This window comes from Macaca nemestrina, chromosome 4 (assembly GCF_043159975.1).
Source record: "Macaca nemestrina isolate mMacNem1 chromosome 4, mMacNem.hap1, whole genome shotgun sequence".
NCBI lineage: Eukaryota > Metazoa > Chordata > Mammalia > Primates > Cercopithecidae > Macaca > Macaca nemestrina.
The window spans coordinates 97,933,494-97,961,478 of NC_092128.1; the positions used below are offsets into that span (position 1 = coordinate 97,933,494).

The window sequence follows — 27,985 nt, forward strand, 5'->3', positions numbered from 1 at the left end:
GGTCATTTTATTTTTTTGAAGAAATAGATTTAATTCAATGCATATATAGTAATTCTTGAACTAACAGAGCCATCTTGATAAGGATGTCTTCTCCGTGATGCCACAGGCAGAGGCTTGTATTAGTTGAGAGGTCTGCATTAGATCAAAGGAGATAAAGAGGGAAGAAAAGAAAGAAAGGGAGAGTTGAATATAACCACAAATCTTGGTAAATCACTCAAGTTGTAAAGCCAACTATTGGAAACAGGAATCATTGCTTAGGTCATGGAGACCCACACTTGAATTTGAGCTCATGCTGTTAAGTATACAAGGTCCAAATCACTTGGAGGTAGCCTACGGGAAAGTCACTGATCATACTCCTACACTGGAAACTCTATCTCAGATCTGATACTCTTTTAATAAATTAGTTAATTGGAATTATTATTTTGATCTGGTAAAAATTTTACTCTTATTTCATCTTATGTCACATTTTAGCAAGATGTGACAAGGGGTCCTCAACTAATTTCACTGTACTTTTTCCCAATCAGGCTTGGATACAGGCATGTGGGTATACACAAGGGGGAATGCAGAAGTGTAGATGACTTCACGTGACTATCTGAGGGTGGACACTTTAATGGAATACTCCATGCTTGTATGTTACAGGATGGCCTCTCTTTGGTTGAAGAGGATGAAATGGGAGGTTTACACTGATCTGGCAAGCCACAGAGGGAAGTTCTGGTTTTGTTTGTGGCTTGGGCTTATTTCCTGGACTACTCACGTGAAAGCATGTGTCACCCACAACTCAGACTTTTAATTTCTAAAACTTTACATTTCACATAACCTTCCTACAGTTAACTGATATTCAAGTTCTCTCTCCACAACCTCTCTCACCAAAATTCTACTAAGGAACACTCTTCAAATTGGAGTCTCCACCTGATTAGATGAGTTTCATAAAACTTCTTTTTTTTTTTTTTTGACCAACTCTGTTACCCAGGCTGGAGTGCAGTGGCATGATCATTGCTCACTACAGCCTCAACCTCCTGGGCTCAAGTGATCCTCCTGCCTCAACCTCCTGAGTATGTGGGACTACAGGCACTTGCCACCATGCCGAGCTTTATAAAACTTTTTAAAGTTTATTAGTAGCCTTTCCAGAGGCAGTTTCAGCTGATGGGTAGTTGAGACTTTGGTAAAGAAGTGATTGTTGTGAATTGAACTGAATGCAACTTTAACATAGTGTATTTTTGGATGTGTGGTATAGGTTTGTCTAGTAGTGGAATGGTACTTTTACACCAATGATGATTTCGAGATAGATTTCTATCTTCAACGATCACCTGTGGACCCCTTAATTTTTCTCCTTACCTGTGAAGTTAAGTCCCAATGACATAGAGTTAGTTTGGTTCTTTTCCCACAATGTAATTCTTAGACAAATTGTGCCCAAGAAATTACCTTGACATAGATCATGTTTGAATGCTTTTTGGAGTGCTGCCTGTTGATGGACGATCACGTTGGTTAAAGGAAGTTGCCTTGGCTATTGGCTAATGGATGTGGCCCAGAACAAATTCTGTGCTGTATTCCTTTCTTCCTTCAAAGTCGGTTATTCCAATTTCAGGACAAAGCAATACATCCTTGGGAGAAGGGGTGTCTGAAATAAGCGCTCTGCCTTCATTTCCATTTCATTCTTCAGGACGTCTCCCTTCCCATCACACTGAGTCATGAAATACGAGTCAGTCATAGTGAATGGCACAGAGGCCTGAAAATGCTGTATGGATGGAGTGAGGATACTTGATTTAGACAATTTTATCAGTTACTTAGCACAGTAGGTCAATTGTATATATGTTGATTTTCTGAAAGATGAAAAATTAAGCTTCTTCAGTCTTATCTCAGAGGAAAATGGGAAAATGATCTCAGAAGCCAAAAATAAGCCAAAGTAAAATGACATTCATGTAAGAGTGCACAATGGCTTTCAAAGAGTTAGATCTTCAAAGGACATTTTATTTCCACTATGGATTTTTTTTTTTTTTTTTGAGACAGAGTTTTGCTCTTTGGCCTAGGTTGGAGTGCAATGGCGCAATCTTGGCTCACTGCAACCTCTGCCTTCCGGTTTCAAGTGACTCTCCTGCCTCAGCCTCCTGAGTAGTTGGAATTACAGGCGCCTGCCACCACACCTGGCTAATGTTTGTATTTTTAGTAGAGATGGGGTTTCACCATGTTGGCCAGGCTGGTCTCGATCTCCTGACCTCGTGATCCGCCTGTCTCGGCCTCCCAAAGTGCTGGGGTTACAGGCTTGAGCCACCGCGCCTGGCCTGATTCTGGAATTTAAATGGAAAGGAAAAGGAACTAGAAGAACCAAAGAAATTATGAAAAAAAAGTTGGAGGAAACACATTATCTGATTTAAGACTTACTATAAGCGACAGTAATCAAGACAGTATGGTATTAGAAAGAAATAGACAATAGACCAATGAAACAGAACAGACAGTCCCTGAATAGTACCACCCAAATATGGCCAATTGACTTTCGACAAAGGTGCAAATGAAGAAAGGACAATCCTTTCAACAACTGGTGTTAGAATAATTGGACATCCTTATGCCAAAAACAAAAAACCCCAAAAAACTGCAAACTAAACCTCACATCTTATTTGAGGTAAAACTTACCTCAAAATATACAAAATATAAAACATGAAAGTACAAAACTTTTTTTTTTTTTTTCTTGAGACAGAGTCTCGGTCTGTTGCCAAGGCTGGAGTGCAGTGGCGCGATCTTGGCTCACTGCAACCTGCACCTCCCGGGTTCAAGCAATTCTCTGCCTCAGCCTCTCGAGTAGCTGGGATTACAAGTGCCCGCCACCACGCCTAGCTAATTTTTTGTATTTTTAGTAGAGATGGGGTTTCACCATCTTGGCCAGGCTGGTCTTGAACTCCTGACCTCGTGATCCACCCACCTCGGCCTCCCAAAGTGCTGGGATTACAGGCTCACGCCCGGCTGAAAGTACAAAACTTTTAGAAGAAAATGTGGAAGAAAACCATTGTGACCTGGGTTTAGGGCAAAGAATTCTTAGACACGACACCAAAAGCACATTCATAAAATAAAAAATTGACATAAAATTAGAAAAAAAAATTGGACTTATCAAATTTTAAAACATTTGCTCTGAAAAAGACACTATTAAGAAAATGAGATGGATTGGACAGATGTTGGTCAATGGATTAAAACAATAAATAGAACAAAATGAAAAGACAACCTACAGGCTAGGGGAGAAAATATTTGCAAATCACAAATATCCAACAATGAATTTGTGTTCAGAATATATGAAGAACTGTGGCCTAGGCATAGTGGTTCACACTCGTAATCCCACCACTTTGGGAGGCCAAGGTGGAAAGATCACTTGAGGCCAGGAGTTCAAACCAACCTGGTCAACATGGCAAGACTCCGTCTCTACAAAAAAAAATTTTTTTAAGTTGCCAGGCATGGTGACACACATCTGTAGTCCCAGCTACTTGGGAGGCTAAGTTGGAAGAATCGCACAAGCCCAGGAGTTTAAGGCTGCAGTGAGCTATGATTGCACCATTGCACTCCAGCCTGGGTGACAGAGTGAAACCCTGTCGCTAAAAATTTTAAAAAAATAAAAAATTAAATTAAAATTTTTTTTTTTTTTTTTTTTTTTTTTTTTTTTTTGAGACGGAATCTCAGTCTGTTGCCCAGGCTGGAATGCAGTGGCGTGATCTTGGCTCACTGCAAGCTCAGCCTCCCAGGTTCATGCCATTCTCCTGCCTCAGCCTCCCGAGCAGCTGGGACTACAGGCGCCCACCACCACGGCCGGCTAATTTTTTGTATTTTTAGTAGAGACGGGGTTTCACTGTGTTAGCCAAGATGGTCTCGATCTCCTGACCTCGTGATCCACCCGCCTCAGCCTCCCAAAGTGCTAGGATTACAGGCGTGAGCCACCGCACCCGGCCTAAAATGTATTTTTTAAAGGACTCGAACAGATACAGCACCAAAAAGGATATACTAGTGGCAAATAAACGCAGGAAAAGGTTTTTAACATCATTAGCCATTAGTGATACATAGATTAAAACCATAGTGAGATACCACTATATACCTACTAGAATGGCTAAAATATTTTTAAAATTATTTTTAACTGATAATATCAAATGCTGGTGAGGATGTGGATCAACTGGAACTTTCATACATTGCTGGGAGGAATTCAAAATTATATAGCAATTCTGGAAATAGTTTGGCAGTTTCTAATAAAGCTAAATATACACTAACCATAGGCCCTGCAATCTAACACCTAAGTATTTACTAGAGATGAAAACTTAAGTTCACATAAAAATCTGTACATGTTTATAGCAGCCCTTTTCATAATCATCAAAAACTAGAAAAAACCCAAGTGTGCTTCAATAGGTAAATGGAGAAACAAACTATGGTACATTCGTCAGTGGAATACTACTCAGCAATCAAAAGAAATGAACCACTGTTACACACGACTTGGATAAATCTCAAATTCATTATGCTGACTGCAAGAAATCCCTGGCCTCAGTTTCCTCCTCTATAAAAATGTGGGCCTCAAGAAGGTCTCTTCCTGGCCAGGTGCAGTAGCCCACACCTGTAATCCCAGCACTTTGGGAGGCCAAGGTGGGTAGATCACCTGAGCTCAGGAGTTTGAGACAAGCCTGGCCAACATGGCGAAACCCTGTCCCTACTAAAAATACAAAAATTAGCCGGGCATGGTGGCACGCACCTGTAGTCCCAGCTACTGGAAGACTGAAGCAGGAGGATCGCTTGAACTCAGGAGGTGGAGGTTGTGGTAAGCCACGATCGTGCCACTGCACTCCAGCCTGGGTGACAGAGTAAGACTCTGTCTCAAAAAAAAAAAAAAAAAAAAGGAAAGTCTCTTCCAGTTCCATGTTCACAGATTTATGATCCAAATCAGCTATACTCTGAGAAGGGAGCTGCAAGTTCAGTCGGGAACCTTCTGAGACTCCCAAAACTGTAGAAAGCTCTCAACTGTCTACTCAAAGTCAGGCCAGTTTGTGGTCCAGGTACAGTCTGGACACATGGAGTCTGGACACATGGTGTGGGGCAGGATGGGGCCAGCATGGGTAGGGAGAGTGAATCCAGGGCTGCTCTCTATTGTGGGGAGTCTTCTAAAGCTCTCCTATAACAGAGGATAACTCATTTAAGGCTAGGGCTTTGCAAACAATGGGCTTACTAATCTTACTCCTCTAAGGAGTAAGAAATGCAGCTGGTTACAACCAGCATGCTTTGTAAAGAAATGGAATTAAATGGAATAGAGGAGAAACCATCAGAGTGTGTAAGTAAGTGTAAATATTATTTCAGCAAGCTTTTGTCTGGGGAGGAGGTTGTCCTGTAAAACATTTGAAAGCATTGAAACATTTGAAAACTCGTGAATATGTGGAGGGAGCAGGGTAGGAAGAGGTGTCTTTCCAGGCCAGAAATACCGCTGGGAGATGGTGAGAAACAGACCTGAATTAGAAGTGATCCCATGGGCCGGGCGCGGTGGCTCAAACCTATAATCCCAGCACTTTGGGAGGCCAAGACGGGCGGGTCACGAGGTCAGGAGATCGAGACCATCCTGGCTAACACGGTGAAACCCCGTCTCTACTAAAAAATACAAAAAAAACCTAGCCGGGCGAGGTGGCGGGCGCCTGTAGTCCCAGCTACTCGGGAGGCTGAGGCAGGAGAATGGCGTAAGCCCGGGAGGCGGAGCTTGCAGTGAGCTGAGATCCGGCCACTGCACTCCAGCCTGGGCTACAGAGCAAGACTCCGTCTCAAAAAAAAAAAAAAAAAAAAAGAAGTGATCCCATGACCCAAATCCCCAACCTGCAAATGATCTGAGAATCCTTTTAAAAAGGTAGGAGAAGGACTCTCATTCCCAGAAAACTGTCCTGGCCTCTTCCCTGAGCGCCCTGGGCACTGGCCCATGCAACAGCTTGGGTTTTCTGTGTGTGTGTGTGTGTTTTGTTTTGTTTTTTTTTTTTTTGAGACGGAGTCTCACTCTGTTGCCCAGGCTGGAGTGCAGTGGCATGATCTTGGCTCACTGCAACCTCCACTTCCCAGGTTCAAGCGATTCTCCCGTCTCAGTTTCCCGAGTAGGTGGGATTACAGGCGTGCACCACCACACCCAGCTAATTTTTTGTATTTTTAGTAGAGACAGGGTTTCACCATTTCGGCCAGGCTGGTTTCGAACTCCTGACCTCAAGTGATCTGTCCGCCTCGGCCTCCCAAAGTGCTGGGATTACAGGCGTGAGCCACCACACCCCAGCCTCTAGTATGTTATAAGCACTCATCAATATACAAAGGGTTGATGTAACTTGACTTAATTTTCTGCAGTTGGTGTGGCCATGAAAAAGCTCTATTAAAAGGAATTGTGTTTTAATCATACTCTACTAATGATTTTGGTTATAATTTTGGAAATCTTTTTTTTTTTTTTGAGGTAGAGTCTCGCTCTTGTCACCCAGGCTGGAGTGCAGTGGCAAGATCTCGGCTCACTGCAACCTCTGCCTCCTGGGTTCAAGCTATTCTCCTGCCTCAGCCTTCTGAGGAACTGGGATTACAGGCGACCACCACAACACCCAGCTAATTTTTGTACTTTCAGTAGAGACAGGGTTTCACCATGTTGGCCAGACTGGTCTTGAACTCCTGACCTCAAGTGATCCGCCTGCCTCAGCCTCCCAAAGTGCTAGGATTACAGGTGTGAGCCACTGTGCCCGGCCTGGAAATATTTTCTTATATAAACTATAAATCTAGCTTTAGAATTCTAGTATTCATGTCAAGCAACATTATTTATGCTTGGTCTCTGTGCAATTATTTCTCTTACTGTCTCTTCAAAGAAGCTGATCAAATGAACAATCATCCTATATGATTTTCAATCCCCATTAAATACAACACTCACCGATGAACCCATTGAGAATTCCATAGCATGTGAAACACTAGTTTATGCTATTGCACTATAGAATAATTTGAACTCCTCAGCTGGGAGAACAGTAGGAACATTTTTTTAAAAAACAGCTCAGAATGAAGTAGAGCCAGTTTCATAGGAAGTGGGGTTGCTCACTCAGTAATAAAAGAGGCAACCTGATGTAGGGGAAAAGATTTAGACTTTGAAACCAGGCAAACCAGAGTTCAAATCCCCTTTCACCATGTACTGGCTGTGTGTGAAAATCAGCCTCCTAAACCTCAGGGTCTTCCTTGAGGAAGAATACTTACCTAGCTCCTGAATAGGAATGTAAAGCTGATAGCAATACTACAAACTTCCTGCCTACCCCAAAGACTGAGTAATTACTAACACACATCCTTCAAACAATTCCCTTACCTGAAGATAAGGCAGGAAGCTTTGAAGTGCAGACTTTATCAGCAGGGATTACCTCCCCTGCAGGCGATGTATACATAAAATCTATTTGGAGTGAGAATTGCAAATTGTGTCACTAAAATCCTGTTTGAAACATTTTGAATCTTGGAAATATCAAGGCTATGCAAAGCACAGTGGCTGCGCCAAGATGGTGCGGTGAGTCGTTCAGTTAAAAAAAAAAAAAAACAAAAAAACCACGGGACCAGAAACAGTGGCTCATGTCTGTAATCCCATCACTTTGGGAGGCCGAGGTGGGCGGATCGACTGAGGTCGGGAGTTCGAAACCTGACACGGTGAAACCCCGTCTCTACTAAAAAATACAAAACACTAGCCAGGCGAGGTGGTCCCAGCTACTCGGGAGGCTGAGGCAGAAGAATGGCATAAACCCGGGAGGCAGAGCTTGCAGTGAGCTGAGATCCGGCCACTGCACTCCAGCCTGACTCCATCTGACACAGCGAGACTCCATCTCAAAAAAATAAATAAATAAATAAATAAATAAAAATAAAAATAATAATAAATACCAGAATCAGCTTATTATTTTAAAAAATATTTCTGGCATTTTGATTGGAAATGCATTAAATCTTATTTTTATTTATTTTATTAATATTATTGTTATTTTTGAGACAAAGTCTGTCTCTGTTCCCAGGCTGGAGTGCAGTGGCATGATCTCAGCTCACTGCAACCTCCGCCTCCTGGGTTCAAGCAATTCTCCTGCCTCAGCCTCCCAAGTAACTGGGATTACAGGCACATGCTACCATGCCCGGCTAATTTTTGTATTATTATTATTATTATTAGGATGGGATTTTGCTCTTGTTGCCCAGGCTGGAGTGCAATGGCATGATCTCTGCTCACTGCAACCTCTGCCTCCTGGGTTCAAGCGATTCTCCTGCCTCAGCCATCCTAGTAGCTGGGATTACAGGCATGCGCCACCATGTCCAGCTAATTTTGTATTTTTAGTAGAGACGGGATTTCTCCATGTTGGTCAGGCTGGTCTCGAACTCCCGACCTCAGGTGATCCACCCACCTTGCCCGCCCAAAGTGTTGGGATTACAGGCGTGAGCCACTGTGCCTGGCCAATTTTTGTATTTTTAGTAGAGATGGAGTTTTGCCGTGTTGGCCAGGCTGGTCTCGAACTCCTCCTGATTGACCTCAGGCAATCTGCCTGCCTTGGTCTCCCAAAGTGCTGGGATTACAAGTGTGAGCCACTGTGCCTGCCCAGAAATGCATTAAATCTATAACTATCTTTGGAAAAAATAACATCTTTATTATAATGAATCTTTCTTTCTCCTTCCTTCCTTCCTTCCTTCCTTCCTTCCTTCCTTCCTTCCTTCCTTCCTTCCTTCCTTCCTTCCTTTCTTTCTTTCTTTCTTTCCTTCTTTCTTTCTTTTTGAGACAGAGTCTTGCTCTCGCCCAGGTTGGAGTGCAATGGTGCAGTCTAGGCTCACTGCAATCTCTGCCTCCCGGGTTCAAGCCATTCTCCTGCCTCAGCCTCCAGAGTAGCTGGGACTACAGGCACGTGCCACCACACCTGGCTAATTTTTTTTGCATTTTTAGTAGAGATGGGGTTTCACCATGTTAGCCAGGCTGGTCTCAAACCCCTGACCTCATGATCTGCCTGCCTTGGCCTCCCAAAGTGCTGGGATTACAGGCGTGAGCCACTGTGCCTGGCCCATATTGAATCTTCTAATTGGTTGGAAAGACATATGTCTTCATTTATCTAGGTTTTCTTTGATTTCTGTCATCAATGTTATATTGTACATAGGATACAGATACTGTACTTATTTTGTTAGATTTATGCCATTAAATATCATTTATATCATGTATATATGTATATGTATTTCATTTTAAAAACTATTATAAATGTTATTTAAATTTCTCATTTCCAAATGTATATTACTAGTGTATAGAAATATTATTGATCTTTGTCTATTAACTTTGTAACCTTGCCAAATTAAATTATGTCTTGAAATTTGTTTTTCAATACAAATTCCTTGAGATTTTCTACACAATCACATAATCTGAGAATAGGGACTCTTTTTATATCTTTCCCCCCAATCTATATGACTTTTATTCCTTTTTCTCATGATATTGCACTGGCTGGGAGTTCAATGTGAGTTGGAATAGGTGTGGTAGAAGTACACATTATTGCCTTGTTTCTAGTCTTAGAGGAAAAACATTCAGTCTTTCACTATTGAGTGATATCATGTCACTTGTATAGTCACATATAAGTAATATGTAATATATTATTACCTGTAGGTTTTTTGAAGATGCCCTTTATCAGTTTGAGAAAGTTCCCTTCTTTTCCAGTTTGCTGAGGGTTTTACCATAAATATATGTTGAATTTTGCCAAATGCTTCTTCTGCATCAGTTATTATGTTCCTATGTTTTTTCTTCTTTAGACTTTTTTTTTTTTCCTCAGCCAGCTGTGCTTTATTGACAATGGGCCACTCAGGCCTTGACTGGGTACTTCTGCAGCAGGTACAGCCTCTCCTTCCGTTGCTGCTGCTTGGTCTTCTGGTTCTATCTGTGCTTGTTGAACCGGCGGCACATGGCGTGTGTCTTCTTAGGCCACAGGTTCAGGGGCTTATACTTCTTGCCCTTGTAGAATTTCTTGAAGTTTTCTTTCTGAGTCTGGTTAATAAACGTGAGAACACGTCCAATTTGCGGACGACTCAGGTCTTAGAGAGCTTGGAGGCCGCACCGTCTGTCACTTTGGCGACGCTCAGCTGGGACAGCTCCACCTTCAGGTCGTCCAACTGTTTCAGCAGCTGCTCCTTCCGGTGAAGGTTTCCAGCCTTGATCTTGGCCATTGCTGCATAGGCTGCCGCCGCCGCCGCCGCCGCCGCCGCCGCCGCCTGCTCTGAAGGAAAGAGCTAGACTATTAATATGGTGGATTACATTTTTAAAATTGTAGACTATTAAGTCAGCCTTGTATTGCTGGGACAAACTGTTTAGTCATGTATTATTCTTTTTATATATTCCTGGATTTGATTTACTAACATTTTATTGAGGATATTTTGCATCTATGTTGGTTACAATACTGGTCTATAATTTTCTTACTGTCTTTGTATGATTTTGTTAGCAAAATCATAAAGTAGGTTGAGAAGTATTCCTCCTCTTCTAGTTTCTGACAAAGATTATGTAGAATTTGTATTTTTTTTAAATTTTATTTTCTTTATTTACTTTTTAGACAGAGTCTCATGCTGTCACCCAGGCTGGAGTGCAGTGGCAAAATGGAGCCCTCCACCTCCTGGGCTAGTGATCCTCCCACCTTAGCCTCCTGAAGACCTAGGCCCACAGATGTATGCCACCGTGCCCAGCTAATTTTTAAATTTCTTGTAGGGATGAGATCTCTCGCTTTGTTGCCTAGGCTGGTCTTGAACTCCGGGGCTCAAGCAATCTTCTTGCCTCAGCCTCCCAGTGTTGGTATTACAGGCATGAGTCTCTGCAATTGGCCTTGTTTTTTTCCTTAAATGTTAGGTAGAATTTACCAGTGAATCCATACAGACCTGGAGACTTCTTCTATAAAATGCTTTTCAACTGCTGATTCAATTTCTTTAATAAATATAGGACTATTCAGAGTGTCTGTTTCATCTTAGATGAACTTCATTATTTTTGGTTTGAGGAATTATTCTATTTCATCTAAGTTGTGGAATTTATGTGTATTGAGTCATTCATTACATTCCTTTATTATCCTTTTAATGTTTGCAGCATCTGTGGTGTCCCTCTTTTATTCTTGATATTAGTAATTTGTGTTTCCTCTGTGTTTTTCTTGCTAGAGGCTTATCATTTTTACTGATTTTTTTTTAAACAGCTTTTGAATTAATTGATTTTCTCTATTCTTCTGATTTAAATTTTATTGATCTGTTGTTATTTTTGTTATTTTCTCTATTCTTCTTGCATTGGGTCTATTTTACTCTTCTTTGTCTGGTGTCTTTAGGTGGAATAATTTGATTCTTTTTTGTTTGTTTTTTTTTGAGACTTAGTCTTGCTCTGTTGCCCAGGTTGGAGTCCAGTGGTGCAATCTCGGCTCACTGCAACCTCCACCTCCCAGGTTCAGGCAATTCTCCTGCCTCAGCCTCCCAGGTAGCTGGGTAGTGTGTGCCACCATGCCCAGCTAAGTTTTGTATTTTTAGTAGAGACGGGGTTTTGCCCTGTTGGCCAGGCTGGTCTCAAACTCTTGACCTCAAGTGATCCACCCACCTTGGCCTCCCAAAGTGTTGGGATTACAGGCATGAGCCACCATGCCCAGCCTTTCTTCTTTTTCTAATGTAATTATTTAATGCTACACATTTTTTAAAGCATAGCTTTAGTTGCATCCCACACATTTTGTTTTGTTATATTTTCATTTTTGTTCATTTCAAACTGTTTTCTAATGTTCCTTGACACTCCATATTTGACTCATGGATTATTTAGAAGTGTGTTGCTTAACTTTAAAATGTTTGGTGATTTTTCAGTTATTCTATATTATCAATTTCTATTTAAATTCCATTTTGACTAGAGAACATACTTTGTATGATTTTGATTATTTTAAATTTGTTAATATTTGCTTTGTGATCCAAGATACAGTTCAGAAGTCCATTTCATATGCATTTCAAAACAATGTGTATTCTGTGGCTGTTGGGTAGAGTGCTCTATAAATGTCAAATATGTCCAATTGATTCATGATGTTATTTGTGCCTTCTCGGTCTTTGCTCATTTTCTGTCTACTTGTTTGCTCAGTTATTGAGAGGAATGTTGAAGCCTCCAACTACAATTGTGAATTTGCCTATTTTTCCTGTTAGTTCTGTCAGTTTTTGGTTCATGTATTTTGAAGCTCTGTTATTAAGTGCATAATAACAGAATTTAGGATTATGATGTTTTCATAACAGAATTATTATTACGTTTTCTAGGTGAATTGGTCCTTTTATTACATTATTATATAATGTCTCTCTTTATCTCTGGTAATTTTCTTTGCTCTGAAGTCTACTTTTTCTATTTTTAGTTGGCATTTAGCACATTGAAACAGAATGGTCCAAAGTGACAGAATCATTCCACATGCTTGCGCTCCTTCTCCAGGAAATACAATGGAATCTTTCTGTACTATTTTAAAGAGCCTTGATCCACAGGATAGTTTGTAAAATTCACCCTAATTTAGAATAAATAATAATGGTGACTTAGACCTTCTCCATGTCATATATAGACTATGTTGTTAGTAAAGTTCATTCTTTCAACAAACATTTTTTGAAATGTCAACCATCAACTGACAGGCACGGGGTTGTGTGAGGGGATACTGAGAAATAAAAGGATATAATAGAAGAAGAAAGAGAAGATTAAAAAAACCTTTTTCCAGACCCTTCAGATGGACACAGTTCAGTACAAATAATTCTATTTCAGTGTGCTAAATGCCAAAAAAAGTAGGATTACTATTAATAATCCCACTCCAGCCCTCTTTTGATTAGTATTTACATGCTTTTGTCTTATTTCTTTTTACTTTCAATTTACCTATATAATTACATTTAAAGTGAGTTTCTTATGTACTGAGTACAGTTTGTTCGGTCATGTTTAAAAAATCTATTTTGACAATCTCTGTCTTTTAATTGGTATGCTTAGACCATTTACATTTAATATAGTTATTGATATGCTTGAGTTTATGTTTATCTTTTTTTGTTTTTGTTTTTCATTTATTTATTTTTTTTTTTGTGATAGAGTCTTGCTGTGTCTCCAGGCTGGAGTGCATTCGTGCGATCTCAGCTCATTGCAACCTCCGCCTCCCGGGTCCAAGTGATTCTCCTGCTTCAGCCTCCTGAGTAGCTGGGACTACAGGTGCATGCCACCACGCCCAGCTAATTTTTGTATTTTTAGTAGAGATGGGGTTTCACCATGTTGGCCAGGATAGTCTTGATCTTTTGACCTTGTGATCCACCTGCCTTGGCCTCCCAAAATGTTGGGATTACAGGCGTGAGCCACCACCTGGCTGTGTTATTTATTTATTTATTTATTTAAGATGGAGTCTCTGTCACCCAGGCTGGATTACATCTGTAATCCCAGCACTTTGGGAGGCTGAGGCGGGCAGATTATGAGGTCAGGAGTTCAAGGCCAGCCTGACCAACATGGTGAAACCCCATCTCTACTTAAAAAAAAAAATAGAAAAATTAGCCGGGCATGGTGGTGCACGCCCGTAATCCCAGCTACTCAGGAGGCTGAGGCAGGAGAGAATTGCTTGAAACGGGGAGGCGGAGATTGCAGTGAGCCGAGATCATGCCACTGCACTCCAGCCTGGGCGACAGAGCAAGACTCTGTCTCAAAAACAAAACAAAACAAAACAAAACAACAGATACAATGTAAAATAGAAGAAGAAAGAGAAGATAAAAAGAAAACTTTTTCCTTTTTCCAGAGCCTTCAGATGGACACAGTTCAGTACAAATAATTCTATTTCAGTGTGCTAAATGCCAAGGTATGAGTAAGGGCTGGGGGATTGGGGGTGTGCAGGGGAGAGATTTTAACCAATATCTAAATAACTAATTTAACCAATAACTAAATACTTCTCATGTGCCAGACACTACCTTAGGTGCTGGGGGCACCATAATCTGGTCTAGGGTGGTGGATCTGGGAAGGCTTCTGGAGGCAGTGACATTTGATCTGGGTTTTGAAGGATGAGTAAGTTTTAACCAGCGAAAGGGTAGGGGTAGAAGGAGATGCGTATTCAAATACCTTGTGGCGTGAGTGAGATTGATGTGTCTGTGAAAACTGAAAGAAGGCCAGTGTGGTTGGATCACAGCAAAATGGTGGTAAAGGGACACAAGATGTGACTATGAAGATAGGTGGTGTGTGTGTCGAGGTAAGGATTTGGGGTTTAGCAATGGGAAGCTGTTTACGCTGAGGAGAGGGCTTGACCCAGGATTAGATTTGCATTTGAAAAGAATACTCTGGATACAGCAGGGGGGACAGACTGGAATAGGTTAGTGGTGGATGTGAGGAGACCAATTAGGAGACTAATTTGGTGAGCCAGGCAAGAAGGAAAATGTTTGAAAAGCTTCTCAAAGGTTGGCATTTCAGCTTTTTTTTTTTTTTTTTTGAGGTGGGGTCTCACTTTGTCATCCAGGCTGGAGTGCAGTAGTGCAATCATAGCTCACTGCAGCCTCGAACTCCCGGGCTCAAGCAATCCTCCTACCTCAGCCTCCTGAGTAGAAGGGCTTGCAGGCACACACCACAACACTTGGCTCAGCTGGGTTTTGAAGGATGAGTAGATGTTTTCCCATATCATTGAGAGCAAGAAGATTCTAGGTTTTAGGAGACATATTGAAAGGGCCTGTGAGGCTGGGCTCTGATGTGTTTGCACGCATGCATGTGTATGTGTGTGCATGTGTGAGAGTATGTGTGTGTATGTGGAGAGGTTGAGTACTTGGGAAAATACATCGGGGCCATATTGTGAAGAGAATTTGGCCTTCTTCATCAGGTAGTGAGATTATCTGATTTATATGTTGGAACAATCACTGTGTCTGCAGTGTAGAGGATAGGCAAATCAGTTGGCGACTTATTGTAGTTATCAGAGAGAGATGAGAAAGGCAGGAGCAAAGGGGACAAGAGGAGGGAATGGATTCAAGATCTATGTAAGAGATAGACTGTTCCGAGGTTATTAACAGAGTGGGTGTGGTGGGTAAGAAAAAGGGAGGACTGAGGATGACTTTAAAGGTCTAATTTGGTTGAATGGTAGAGCCATTAACAGTAGTTGAGACTACACAGAAAGGGGAACACATTCTCTTGTGGGTTAGGAGAAGGAAGAGAAGGGGGAAGGAAAAGAGTGATACATTTGGCCTGGGGAACATTCAATTTAAGGTGCTCAAGACATGTATGGTAGAGATGTCCTCTTGACCAAGAATAACTAAGACTATCATTTGTTTAATGAATGCTTACCATGGTCAGGTACTGGGCTGAGGAATTTCCATAGATCACCTCATTCGACCCTAACAACAGCCCTATAAGGTAAATGTTATTGGCTCCATTTTACATATGGGGAAACTGAGGTGCAGAGAGTTTTGAAATTCTCATGTACTTGGCTGATTATTACATTATTTAACCTTTCAACAAATTTCCTTATCTCCATCTCATTTTCTGACTGTAAACTTTCCACCAAGAAGTCTTTTACTTTTCCCCATTCCTCCACCTTTTCCTGATTTACCACATGTAATCATAGAAAGAATATTGCCAGTTTTGAAGGAGATGCTGATTAAAACTAAGCTCTTGGCCGGGCGTGGTGGCTCAGGCCTGTAATGCCAGCACTTTGGGAGGCTGAGGCGGGTGAATTATAAGGTCAGGAGTTTGAGGCCAGCCTGGCCAACATGGTGAAACTCCGTCTCTACTAAGAATATAAAAAATTAGCTGGGCCTAGTAGCAGGCACCTGTAGTCCCAGCTACTTGGGAGGCTGAGGCAGGAGAATCACTTGAACCCGGGAGGCAGAGGTTGCAGTAAGCTGAGATCACGCCACTGCACTCTAGCCAGGCGACAGAGTGAAACTCCATCTCAAACAACAACAACAACATAAAAAACTCTTTTACTAAATAGCTGTGTGGCCCTCACTTGTAAAACGGTTCCTCATTTGTAAAATGGAAAAAATGTAATGCCTTACTCTTTACTTCTCAAGTAAGCAAAATGTTCTAACATTCACTTTGTTAGAAAATTTAGGAACAATAATTTTGAATGATTAAACAGATATGCTACTGACTAGAATGTGAAATTTGCATGATTTTAAGAGCAAACAGCCGGGTGCGGTGGCTCACGCCTGTAATCCCAGCACTTTGGGAGGCTGAGGTGGGCAGATCACTTGAGTCAGGAGTTTGAGACCAGACTGGCCAATATGGTGAAACCCTGTCTCTTCTAAAAATACAAAAATTAGCCTGGCATTGACAGACAGGACTAGCTGGATTCCCTAGGCCGACTAACAATCCCTAATTCTAGCTGGGAAGGTTACTGCATCCACCTTTAAACACGGGGCTTGCAACTTAGCTCACACCCGACCAATCAGGTAGTAAAGAGAGCTCACTAAAATGCTAATTAGGCAAAAACAGGAGGTAAAGAAATAGCCAATCATCTATTGCCTGAGAGCACAGTGGGAGGAACAATGATTGGAATACAAACCCAGACATTCGAGCCAGCAACGGCTACCCTCTTTGGGTCCCCTCCTTTTGTATGGGAGCTCTGTTCTCACTCTATTAAATCTTGCAACTGTACTCTCTTCTGGTCGTGTTTGTTATGGCTCAAGCTGAGTTTTCACTCGCTGTCCACCACTGCTGTTTGCCGCAGTTGCAGACCCGCCGCTGACTTCCATCCCTCCGGATCCCGCAGGGTGTCCGCTGTGCCCCTGATCCAGCAAGGTGCCCATTGCTGCTCCGGATCAGGCTAAAGGCTTGCCATTGTTCCTGCACAGATAAGTGCCTGGCTTCGTCCTAATCTAGCTGAACACTAGTCACTGGGTTCCACGGTTCTCTTCCGTGACCCATGGCTTCTAATAGAACTGTAACACTCACCGCATGGCCCAAGATTCCATTCCTTGGAATCTGTGAGGCCAAGAACCCCAGTTCAGAGAACACAAGGCTTGCCACCATCTTGGAAGTGGCCTGCCGCCATTTTGGAAGCAGCCCTCCACCATCTTGGGAGCTCTGGGAGCAAGGAACCCCTGGTAATATTTGGCGACCACGAAGGGACCTCCAAAGCGGTGAGTAATATTGGACCACTTTGGCTTGCTATTCTGTCCTATCCTTCCTTAGAATTGGAGGAAAATATTGGGCACCTGTTGGCCGGTTAAAAATGATTAGTGTGGCTGCCAGACTTAAGACTCAGGTGTGAGGCTGTCTGGGGAAGGGCTTTCTAACAACCCTCAACCCTTCTCGGTTGGGAACATTGGTCTGCCTGGAGCCAGCTTCCACTTTCAGTTTTCTTAGGGAAGCCGAGGGCTGACTAGAGTCAGAAAACTGTTGTCCCAAACTCCTGGCATTAGCCAGTTGAGATCATGGCGCAGCCAAAAGTCTCTACTCAACAGTTGCCTATGCGTGCACCCCTACCTTTCCTTCTGACCCATACCTCCTGGGTCCCCACCATGACTTTCTTGAAAGTGTAGCCCCAAAATTCTCCTTACCTCTGAATCTACTTCCTCTGATCCCTGCCTCCTAGGAATGGTTCAGACTTTCATTTCCTCTGGCAAGTTGTATCTCCAAAGGGATCCAAGGAAGTTCTATGCTGAATCCTTAGGCATCTAGGTATAAACCCAGGGAGTCTTATCCCTGGTGTCCCTCCCGATTTAGGTATACAGCTCTTGACATGGGCAGTTATGTGGGACCCATTCCCCACCACCCTTGCCAGGGCCCCAAGTTTCTAATGGCTAAGAGAAGGAGAGAGAGAGAGAGACAGAGGAAAGAGAGATGGAGGAGTGAGAGAGACAGAGGAGAGAGAGAGAGAGACACCGAAGAGAGAGATGGAGGAGAGAGATGGAGAGACGGAGGAGAGAGATGGAGGACAGAGAGAGAGAGGTGGAGAGAGACAAAGAGGGAGTCAAAGAGAAAAGAAAGAGAAAGAAATAGAAAAAAAAAAGTGTGCCCTATTCCTTTAAAAGCCAGGGTAAATTTAAAACCTATAATTGATAATTGAAGGTCTTCTCTGTGACCCTGTAACACTCCAATACTACCTTGTTGTCAGTGTAAACAAGGGCGTAGCCTGAAAACACTGAGACCACTGACAGCCCTAGCTTTCCTATCAAAAATCCTTAACCCAGTAACCCGTGGATGCATTCAATCTGTAGTGGCAACTGCTTTGCTAACAGAAGAAAGCAGAAAAATAACTTTCAGAGGAAACCTCATTGTGAGCACACCTCACCAGTTCAGAAATTTTAAAAAGGTAGCTTACTAACTCAAAATCTTACTACCTTTAAAAAGGTAGCTTACTAACTCAAAAATCTTAAAGTATGGGGCTATTCTGTTAGAAAAAGGTAATTTAACACCAACCACTGGTAATTCCCTTAACCCAGCTGATTTCCTAACAAGGGATTTAAATCTTAATTACCATACAAAGGTCCTACCAGACCTAGGAGGAACTCCCTTCAGGACTGGAGATAGATGGTTCCTCCCTGGTGATTGAGGAAAAAACCACAATGGGCATTCAGTAATTGACAGGGAGACTCTTGTGGAAGCAGAGTTAGAAAAATTGTCTAATAATTGGTCTCCTCAAACGTGAGAGCTGTTTGCATTTAGCCAAGCCTTAAAGTACTTACAGAATCAAAAAAGAGTATCTCAATCTTGACTCAAAAGATTACCTATACCTTCTCTGAAATGAATTTGCATAAGAACTGTTGTTTATGGGAATGCATCTTGATGGGGCAGCTGGTTTGTTATGAAATACTCAGGAACCCAGCCCAGCTCTAGGACTCACCCCTGAGCACGAAGGCAATGTTGGGCACACTGGTAAAGGATCACTAGAATCCAGCAGCCCAGACCCCTTTTTTTGTGGTCAAGAGAGGCGGGAAAAGGGGTGCAGGACAGCTACATCGGTGAGCGTAACTAATCTGATAAGCAGAGGTACATGGGTGGTTACGCACCCTGGAAAGGAATAAGCATTAGGACCATAGAGGACACTCTAGGACTAATGCTCATTGGAAAATGACTAGGGGTTCTGGCATCCCTGTGTTCTTTTTTCAGATGGGAAACATTCTCCCCAAGGCAAAAATGCCCCTAAGATGTATTCTGGAGAATTAGGACCAATTTGACCCTCTGACGCTAAGAAAGAAACGAGTTATATTCATCTGTAGTACTGCCTGACCACGATATCCTCTTCAAGGGGGAGAAACCTGGCCTCCTGAGGGAAGTATAAGTTATAACCCACCTTACAGCTAGACCTCTTTTGTAGAAAAGCAGGCAAATGGAGTGAAGTGCCATATGTACAAACTTTCTTTTCATTAAGAGACAACTAGCACTTATGTAAAAAGTGTGATTTATGCCCTACAGGAAGCCCTCAGAGTCTACTTCCCTACCCCAACATCCCCCCAACTCCTTCCCCAACTAATAAGGACCCCCCTTCAACACAAATGGTCCAAAAGGAGATAGACAAAGGGGTAAACAATGAACTAAAGGGTGCCGATATTCCCTTATTAAGCCCCCTCCAAGCAGTGGGAGGAGGAGAATTTGGCCCAGCCAGAGTGCATGTACCTTTTTCTCTCTCAAACTTAAAGCAAATTAAAATAGGCCTAGGTAAATTATCAGATAACCCTGATGGCTATATTGATGTTTTACAAGGATTAGGATCCTTTGATCTGACGTGGAGAGACATAATGTCACTGCTAAATCAGACACTAACAACAAATGAGAGAAGTGCCGCCATAACTGCAGCCTGAGAGTTTGGTGATCTCTGGTATCTCGGTCAGGTCAATGATAGGATGACAATAGAGGAAAGAGAATGATTCCCCACAGGCCAGCAGGCAGTTCCCAGCATAGACCCTCACTAGGACACAGAATCAGAACATGGAGATTGGTGTCGCAGACATTTGCTAACTTGCGTGCTAGAAGGACTAAGGAACACTAGGAAAAAGCCTATGAATTATTCAGTGATGTCCACTATAACACACGGAAAGGAAAAAAAATCCTACTGCCTTTCTGAGAGACTAAGGAAGGTATTGAGGAAGCATACCTCCCTGTCACTTGACTCTATTGAAGGCCAACTAATCTTTTTTTTTTTTTTTTTTTTTTTTTTTTTTTTTTTTTTTTTTTTTTTTTTTTGAGGCGGAGTTTCGCTCTGTCTCCCAGGCTGGAGTGCAGTGGCCGGATCTCAGCTCACTGCAAGCTCCGCCTCCCGGGTTTACGCTATTCTCCTGCCTCAGCCTCCCGAGTAGCTGGGACTACAGGCGCCCGCCACCTCGCCCGGCTAGTTTTTTTTTTGTATTTTTTAGTAGAGACGGGGTTTCACCATGTTAGCCAGGATGGTCTCGATCTCCTGACCTCGTGATCCGCCCGTCTCGGCCTCCCAAAGTGCTGGGATTACAGGCTTGAGCCACCGCGCCCGGCCTGAAGGCCAACTAATCTTAAAGGATAAGTTTATCACTCAGTCAGCTGCAGACATTAGGAAAAAACTTCAAAAGTCCACAAAATTGAGAAACCCTATTGAACTTGGCAACCTTGGTTTTTTATAATAGAGATCAGGAGGAGCAGGCGGAATGGGACAAACGGGATAAACAAAAGGCCACCGCTTTAGTCATGGCCCTCAGGCAGGCAGACTTTGGAGGCTCTGGAAAAGGGAAAAGCTGGGCCAATCAAATGCCTAATAGGGCTCGCTTCCAGTGTGGTCTACAAGGACATTTTTAAAAAGATTGTTCAAGTGGAAATAAGACACTCCCTCATCCATGCCCCTTATGTCAAGGGAATCACTGGAAGGCCCACTGCCCCGGGGGATGAAGGTCCTCTGAGTCAGAAGCCACTAACCAGATGATCCAGCAGCAGGACTGAGGGTGCCCAGGGCAAGTGCCAGCCCATGCCATCATCCTCACAGAGCCCTGGATATGCTTGACCATTGAGGGCCAGGAGGTTAACTGTCTCCTGGACACTGGCACGGCCTTCTCAGTATTACTCTCCTGTCCTGGACAACTGTCCTCCAGATCTATCACTATCCGAGGGGTCCTAGGACAGCCAGTCACTAGATACTCTCTCCTAGCCACCAAGTTGTGACTGGGGAACTTTACTCTTTTCACATGCTTTTCTAATTATGCCTGAAGGCCCCACTCTCTTGTTAGGGAGACACATTCTAGCAAAAGCAGGGGCCATTATATACCTGAACATAGAAGAAGGAACACCCGTTTGTTGTCCCCTGCTTGAGGAAGGAATTAATCCTTCCTCAAGTCTGGGCAACAGAAGGACAATATGGACAAGCAAAGAATGCCCGTCCTATTGAAGTTAAACTAAGGGACTCCCCCTCCTTTCCCTACCAAAGGCAGTAGCCCCTCAGACCCGAGGCCCAACAAGGACCCCAAAAGATTTTTAAGGACCTAAAAGCCCAAGGCCTAGTAAAACCATGCAGTAGCCCCTGCAGTACTCCAATTTTAGGAGTACAGAAACCCAATGGACAGTGGAGGTTAGTGTAAGATCCCAGGATTATCAATGAGGCCGTTGTCCCTCTATACCCAGCTGTACCTAACCCTTATACTCTGCTTTCCCAAATACCAGAGGAAGCAGAGTGGTTTACAGTCCTGGACTTTAAGGATGGCTTTTTCTGCATCCCTGTACATCCTGACTCTCAATTCTTGTTTGCCTTTGAGGATTCTTTGAACCCAACGTCTCAACTCACCTGGACTGTTTTACCCAAGGGTTCAGGGATAGCCCCCATCTATTTTGCCAGGCATTAGCCCAAGACTTGAGCCAGTTCTCATACCTGGACACTCTTGTCTTCAGTACGTGGATGATTTACTTTTAGCCGCCCATTCAGAAACCTTGTGCCATCAAGCTACCCAAGTGCTCTGAAATTTCCTCACTACCTGTGGTTACAAGGTTTCCAAACCAAAGGTTCAGCTCTGCTCACAGCAGGTTAAATACTTAGGGCTAAAATTATCCAAAGGCACCAGAGCCCTCAGTGAGGAATGTATCCAGCCTATACTGGCTTATCCTCATCCCAAAACCCTAAAGCAAATAAGAGCGTTCCTTGGTATAACAGGTTTCTGCTGAATATGTATTCCCAGGTACGGCGTAAACCAGACCATTATATACACTAATTAAGGAAACTCAGAAAGCCAATACCCATTTAGTAAGATGGACAACTGAAGCAGAAGTAGCTTTCCAGGCCCCAATGAAGGCCCTTTCCCTAGCCCCAGTGTTAAGCTTGCCAACGGGGCAAGACTTTTCTTTATATGTGACAGAAAAAACAGGAATAGCTCTAGGAGTCCTTACACATATCCGAGTGATGAGCTTGAAACCCGTGGCATACCTGAGTAAGGAAACTGATGCAGTGGCAAAGGGTTGGCCTCATTATTTACAGGTAGTGGCGGCAGTAGCCGTCTTAGTATCTGAAGCAGTTAAAATAATACAGGGAAGAGATCTTACTGTGTGGACATCTCATGATATGAACAGCATACTCACTGTTAAGGAGACTTGTGACTGTCAACCATTTATTTAAGTATCAGGCTGTATTACTTGAAGGGCCAGTGCTGTGACTGCACACTTGTGCAACTCTTAACCCAGTCACATTTCTTCCAGACAATGAAGAAAAGATAGAACATAACTGTCAACAAGCAATTGCTCAAACCTACACCACTCAAGGGGAACTTTTAGAGGTTCCCTTGACTGATCCCAACCTCAACTTGTATACTGATGGAAGTTCCTTTGTAGAAAAAGGACTTTGAAAAGTGGGGTCAGTGATAATGGAACACTTGAAAGTAATCCCCTCACTCCAGGAACTAGTGCTCAGCTGGCAGAACTAATAGCCCTCACTTGGGCACTAGAATTAGGAGAAGGAAAAAGGGTAAATATATATACAGACTCTAAGTATGCTTACCTAGTCCTCCATGCCCATGCAGCAATATGGAGAGAAAGGGAATTCCTAACTTCCGAGGGAATATCTATCAAACATCAGGAAGCCATTAGGAGATTATTATTGGCTGTGCAGAAACCTAAAGAAGTGGCAGTCTTACACTGCCGGGGTCATCAGAAAGGAAAGGAAAGGGAAATAGAAGGGAACTGACAAGCGAATATTGAAGCCAAAAGAGCCACAAGGCAGGACCCTCCATTAGAAAGGCTTATAGAATGACCCCTAGTATGGAATAATCCCCTCCTGGAAAATAAGCCCCAGTACTCAGAAGAAGAAATAGAATGGGGAACCTCACAAGGACATAGTTTCCTCCCCTCAGGATGGCTAGCCACTGAAGAAGGGAAAATACTTTTGCCTGCAGCTAACCAACGGAAATTACTTAAAACTCTTCACCAAACCTTTCACTTAGGCATTGATAGCATCCATCAGATGGCCAAATTATTATTTACTGGACCAGGCCTTTTCAAAACTATCAAGCAGATAGTCAGGGCCTGTGAAGTGTGCCAAAGAAATAATCCCCTGCCTTATCGCCAAGCTTCTTCAGGAGAGCAAAGAACAGGCCATTATCCAGGAAAAGACTGGCAACTAGATTTTACCCACATGCCCAAATCTCAGGGATTTCAGTATCTACTAGTTTGGGTAGATACTTTCACTAGTTGGGCAGAGGCCTTACGCTGTAGGACAGAAAAGGCCCAAGAGGTAATAAAGGCAATAGTTCATGAAATAATTCTCAGATTCAGACTTCCCTGAGGCTTACAGAGTGATGATGGCCCTGCTTTCAAGGCTACAGTAACCCAGGGAGTATCTCAGGCATTAGGTATACAATATCACTTACACTACGCCTGGAGGCCACAATCCTCAGGGAAGGTCAAGAAAATGAACAAAACACTCAAACGACATCTAAAAAAGCTAACCCAGGAAACCCACCTTGCATGGCCTGTTCTGTTGCCTATAGCCTTATAAGAATCTGAAACTCTCCCCAAAAAAGCAGGACTTAGCCCATATGAAATGCTGTATTGATGGCCCTTCCTAACCAATGACCTTGTGCTTGACCAAGAGACGGCCAACTTAGTTGCAGACATCACCTCCTTAGCCAAATATCAATAAGTTCTTAAAATATTACAAGGAGCCTGTCCCCAAGAAGAGGGAAAGGAATTATTCCACCCTGGTGACATGGTTTTAGTCATGTCCCTTCCCTCTAATTCCCCATTCCTAGATACATCCTGGGAAGGACCCTACCCAGTCATTTTATCTACCCCAACTGTGGTTAAAGTGGCTGGAGTGGAGTCTTGGATACATCACACGTGAGTCAAACCCTGGATACTGCCAAAGGAACCTGAAAATCCAGGAGACAATGCTAGTTATTCCTGTGAACCTCTAGAGGATCTGCGCCTGCTCTTCAAGCAACAACCGTGAGGAAAGTAACTAAAATCGTAAATCCCCATGCTCTCCCTTATCATATTTTTATCTTTACTGTTCTCTTACCCCCTTTCACTCTCACTGCACCCCCTCCATGCAGCTGTATGACCAGTAGCTCCCCTTACCGAGAGTTTCTATGGAGAATGTGGCTTCCCGGAAATATTGATGCCCCATCGTATAGGAGTTTATCTAAGGGAAATCCAACCTTCACTGCCCACACCCATATGCCCCACAACTGCTATAACTCTGCCACTCTTTGCATGCATGCAAATACTCATTATTGGACAGGAAAATCATTAATCCTAGTTGTCCTGGAGGACTTGGAGCCACTGTCTGTTGGACTTACTTCACCCATACCAGTATGTCTGATGGGGGTGGAGTTCAAGATCAGGCAAGAGAAAAACATGTAAAGGAAGTAATCTCCCAACTGACCCAGCTACATAGCACCCCTAGCCCTACAAAGGTCTAGATCTCTCAAAACTACATGAAACCCTCTGTACCCATACTCGGTGGGTAAGCCTATTTAATACCACCCTCACTGGGCTCCATGAGATCTTGGCCCAAAACCCTACTAACTGTTGGATGTGCCTCCCCCTGTACTTCAGGCCATACATTTCAATCCCTATACCTGAACAAGGGAGCAATTTCAGCACAGAAATAAGCACCATTTCCCTTTTAGTAGGACCTCTTGTTTCCAATCTGGAAATAACCCATACCTCAAACCTCATCTGTGTAAAATTTAGCAATACTATAGACACAATCAACTCCCGATGCATCAGGTGTGTAACTCTTCCCACAAGAATAGTCAGCCTACCCTCAGGAATATTTTTTGTCTGTGGTACCTCAACCTATCGTTGTTTGAATGGCTCTTCAGAATCTATGTGCTTCCTCTCATTCTTAGTGCCCCCATGACCATCTACACTGACAAGATTTATACAATTATGTCATACACAAGCCCTGCAACAAAAGAGTACCCATTCTTCCTTTTGTTACAGGAGCAAGAGTGCTAGGTGGATTAGGTACTGGCATTGGTGGTATCATAACCTCTACTCAGTTCTATTATAAACTATCTCAAGAACTAAATGGTGACATGGAACTTGTCACTGACTCCCTGGTCACCTTGCAAGATCAACTTAACTCCCTAGCAGCAGTAGTCCTTCAAAATCGAAGAGCTTTAGACTTGCTAATTGTCGAAAGAGGGGGGGCCTGTTTATTTTTAGGGGAAGAATGCTGCTATTAAGTTAATCAATCTGGAATCGTCACCAAGAAAGCTAAAGAAATTTGAGATCAAATACAACATAGAGCAGAGAGGCTTCAAAACACTGGACCCTCCTCAGCCAATGGATGCCCTGGATTCTCCCCTTCTTAGGACCTCTAGCAGCTATAATATTAATACTCCTCTTTGGACCCTGTATCTTTAACCTCCTGGTTAAGTTTGTCTCTTCCAGAATTGAAGCTGTAAAGCTACAAATGGTTCTTCAAATGGACTTCAATGGGAGTCCCAGATGCAGTCCATGACTAAAATCTACCACAGAACCCTGGACTGGCCTGCTAGCTCATGCTCCGATGTTAATGACATTGAAGGCACCCCTCCCAAGGAAATCTCAGCTGCACAACCCCACTACGCCCCAATTCAGCAGGAAGCAGTTAGAGCGGTCGTCAGCCAACCTCCCCAACAGCTCTCGGGTTTTCCTGTTGAGAGGGGGTACTGAGAGGCAGGACTAGCTGGATTTCCTACGCTAAGAATCCTTAAGCCTAGCTAGGAAGGTAACCGCATCCACCTTTAAACACGGGGCTTGCAACTTAGCTTACACCCGACCAATCAGGTAGTAAAGAGAGCTCACTAAAATGCTAATTAGGCAAAAACAGGAGGTAAAGAAATAGCCAATCATCTGTTGCCTGAGAGCATAGCGGGAGGAACAATGATTGGAATATAAGCCCAGGCATTTGAGCCAGCAATGGCTACCCTCTTTGGGTCCCCTCCCTTTGTATGGGAGCTCTGTTTTCACTCTATTAAATCTTGCAACTGCACTCTCTTCTGGTCGTGTTTGTTATGGCTCAAGCTGAGCTTTCGCTCACCGTCCACCACTGCTGTTTGCCGCCATTGCAGACCCGCTGCTGACTTCCCCGGCAGGGTGTCTGCTGTGCTCCCAATTCAGCCAGGTGCTCATTGCTGCTCCCGATTGGGCTAAAGGCTTGCCATTGTTCCTGCACGGCTAAGTGGCCGGGTTCATCCTAATTAAGCTGGACACTAGTCACTGGGTTCCTTGGTTCTCTTCCGTGACCCACAGCTTCTAATAGAGTTATAACACTCACTGCATGGCCCAAGTTTCTATTCCTTGGGATCTGTGAGGCCAAGAACCCCAAGTCAGAGAACATGAGGCTTGCCACCATCTTGGAAGTGACCTGCTGCCATTTTGGAAGCGGCCCCCCACCATCTCGGGAGCTCTGGGAGCAAGGACCCCTGGTAACAGCATGGTGGGGAGTGCCTGTAGTCCCAGCTATTCTCAAGGCTGAGGCAGGAGAATTTCTTGAACCCTGGAGGTGGAGGTTGCAGTGAGCCGAGATCAAGCCATTGCACTCTGCAAGACTCTGTCTCAAAAACAAACAAAAAGAGCAAACTATAAGCACACAGGAACCCCAAAGATATTTCATGGCTTTGGTGTACTGTTTTGAGCTACTTCTTCAGATCTTTATGGATCAAAGTTCAGCTTCCACCAGTGGGAACATTTAATGAGGAAGGTTGAGAATTACCATGCATTCTATTAATATCTAGAAGGATTGCGGTTAGGACCAAATGACTAATAAGATACCCTAAGTATTATTAGGAAAGGAACTTTGTTATAACTCCGGGCAAATTGTACTTAGGTTCATTTCAGTTGTCATTTCCTTCATACTTTCTATGTCTGTTCTCCACCCTAGCAGCTGATTTATAGACTGACCTTTTACCTGGGCTAGTCCCCAACTATGCTGGCATTGTCACAAGGCAGTGAATCCGTGAGTAAATACATGTTCTGGTTTGCTTTGCTCTCAAAGGCCAACCTGACCTTCTCCTTGTTTTTCTGACTGGTTGTGACTCACAGACTAGCTGAACACCAGGCCCTTGGGATCCCAAGCTGGGCAGGGTGCTGTGTTTTTTCTTTGCTCATCCAGACTTTCCCAGTGCTTTCTGGTTCAGAACTGGGGTTGATAACACGTTTGGTAATGGGGAGACCAGGTTCCATTGCTATGGTTACTCTCTCCATGGATACAAATTATCAGGGACCTTCCATCCTCACAGACCTGACTCCCACCTCTTCCAGAGGTCTTTTACTGAGTAAAAACAAATGGTGAACTCTTCACTCACTTCCTGGAAATTTCTCTTCAATTTCACCCTATTTTTATCAACAAAATCACCGACCTATCTTTAAATATCAAATAGGAATTTTTACCTTTGAATATAATTGTTCAGATTTAGGTTACAAACTGCGTTTTTCTGTGTTGTGTGAATATTCATGTACCTGATTTTTTTTTTTTTTTGACAGAGTCTGACTCTGTAGCCCAGGCTGGAGTGCAGTGGCATGATCTCAGCTCACTGCAACCTCCACCTCCCGGGTTCAAGCAATTCTCCTGCCTCAGCCTCCCAAGTAGCTGGGATTGCAGGCGTGCACCACCACAACTGGCTGATTTTTTGTATTTTTAGTAGAGACGAG

At 43.3% G+C, this 27,985-nt stretch overlaps 1 long non-coding RNA gene and 1 pseudogene across 2 annotated transcripts; both read right to left on the minus strand.

Annotated features, from left to right (window-relative positions):
- LOC139362539 (uncharacterized) lies at nucleotides 1–27,479 on the minus strand. 2 transcript variants are annotated; one of them, XR_011621675.1, is made up of 3 exons: nucleotides 27,243–27,479; nucleotides 1,423–1,735; nucleotides 1–132 (listed from the first exon to the last, which is right to left on the minus strand). It is a non-coding gene; the product is annotated as an uncharacterized lncRNA (long non-coding RNA). The 2 variants fall into 2 exon arrangements; XR_011621674.1 differs by having other exon boundaries at nucleotides 27,236–27,479.
- Nucleotides 9,442–10,152, minus strand: LOC105475764 (large ribosomal subunit protein uL29 pseudogene; annotated as a pseudogene).
- Nucleotides 27,480–27,985: the final 506 nt, after the last annotated feature.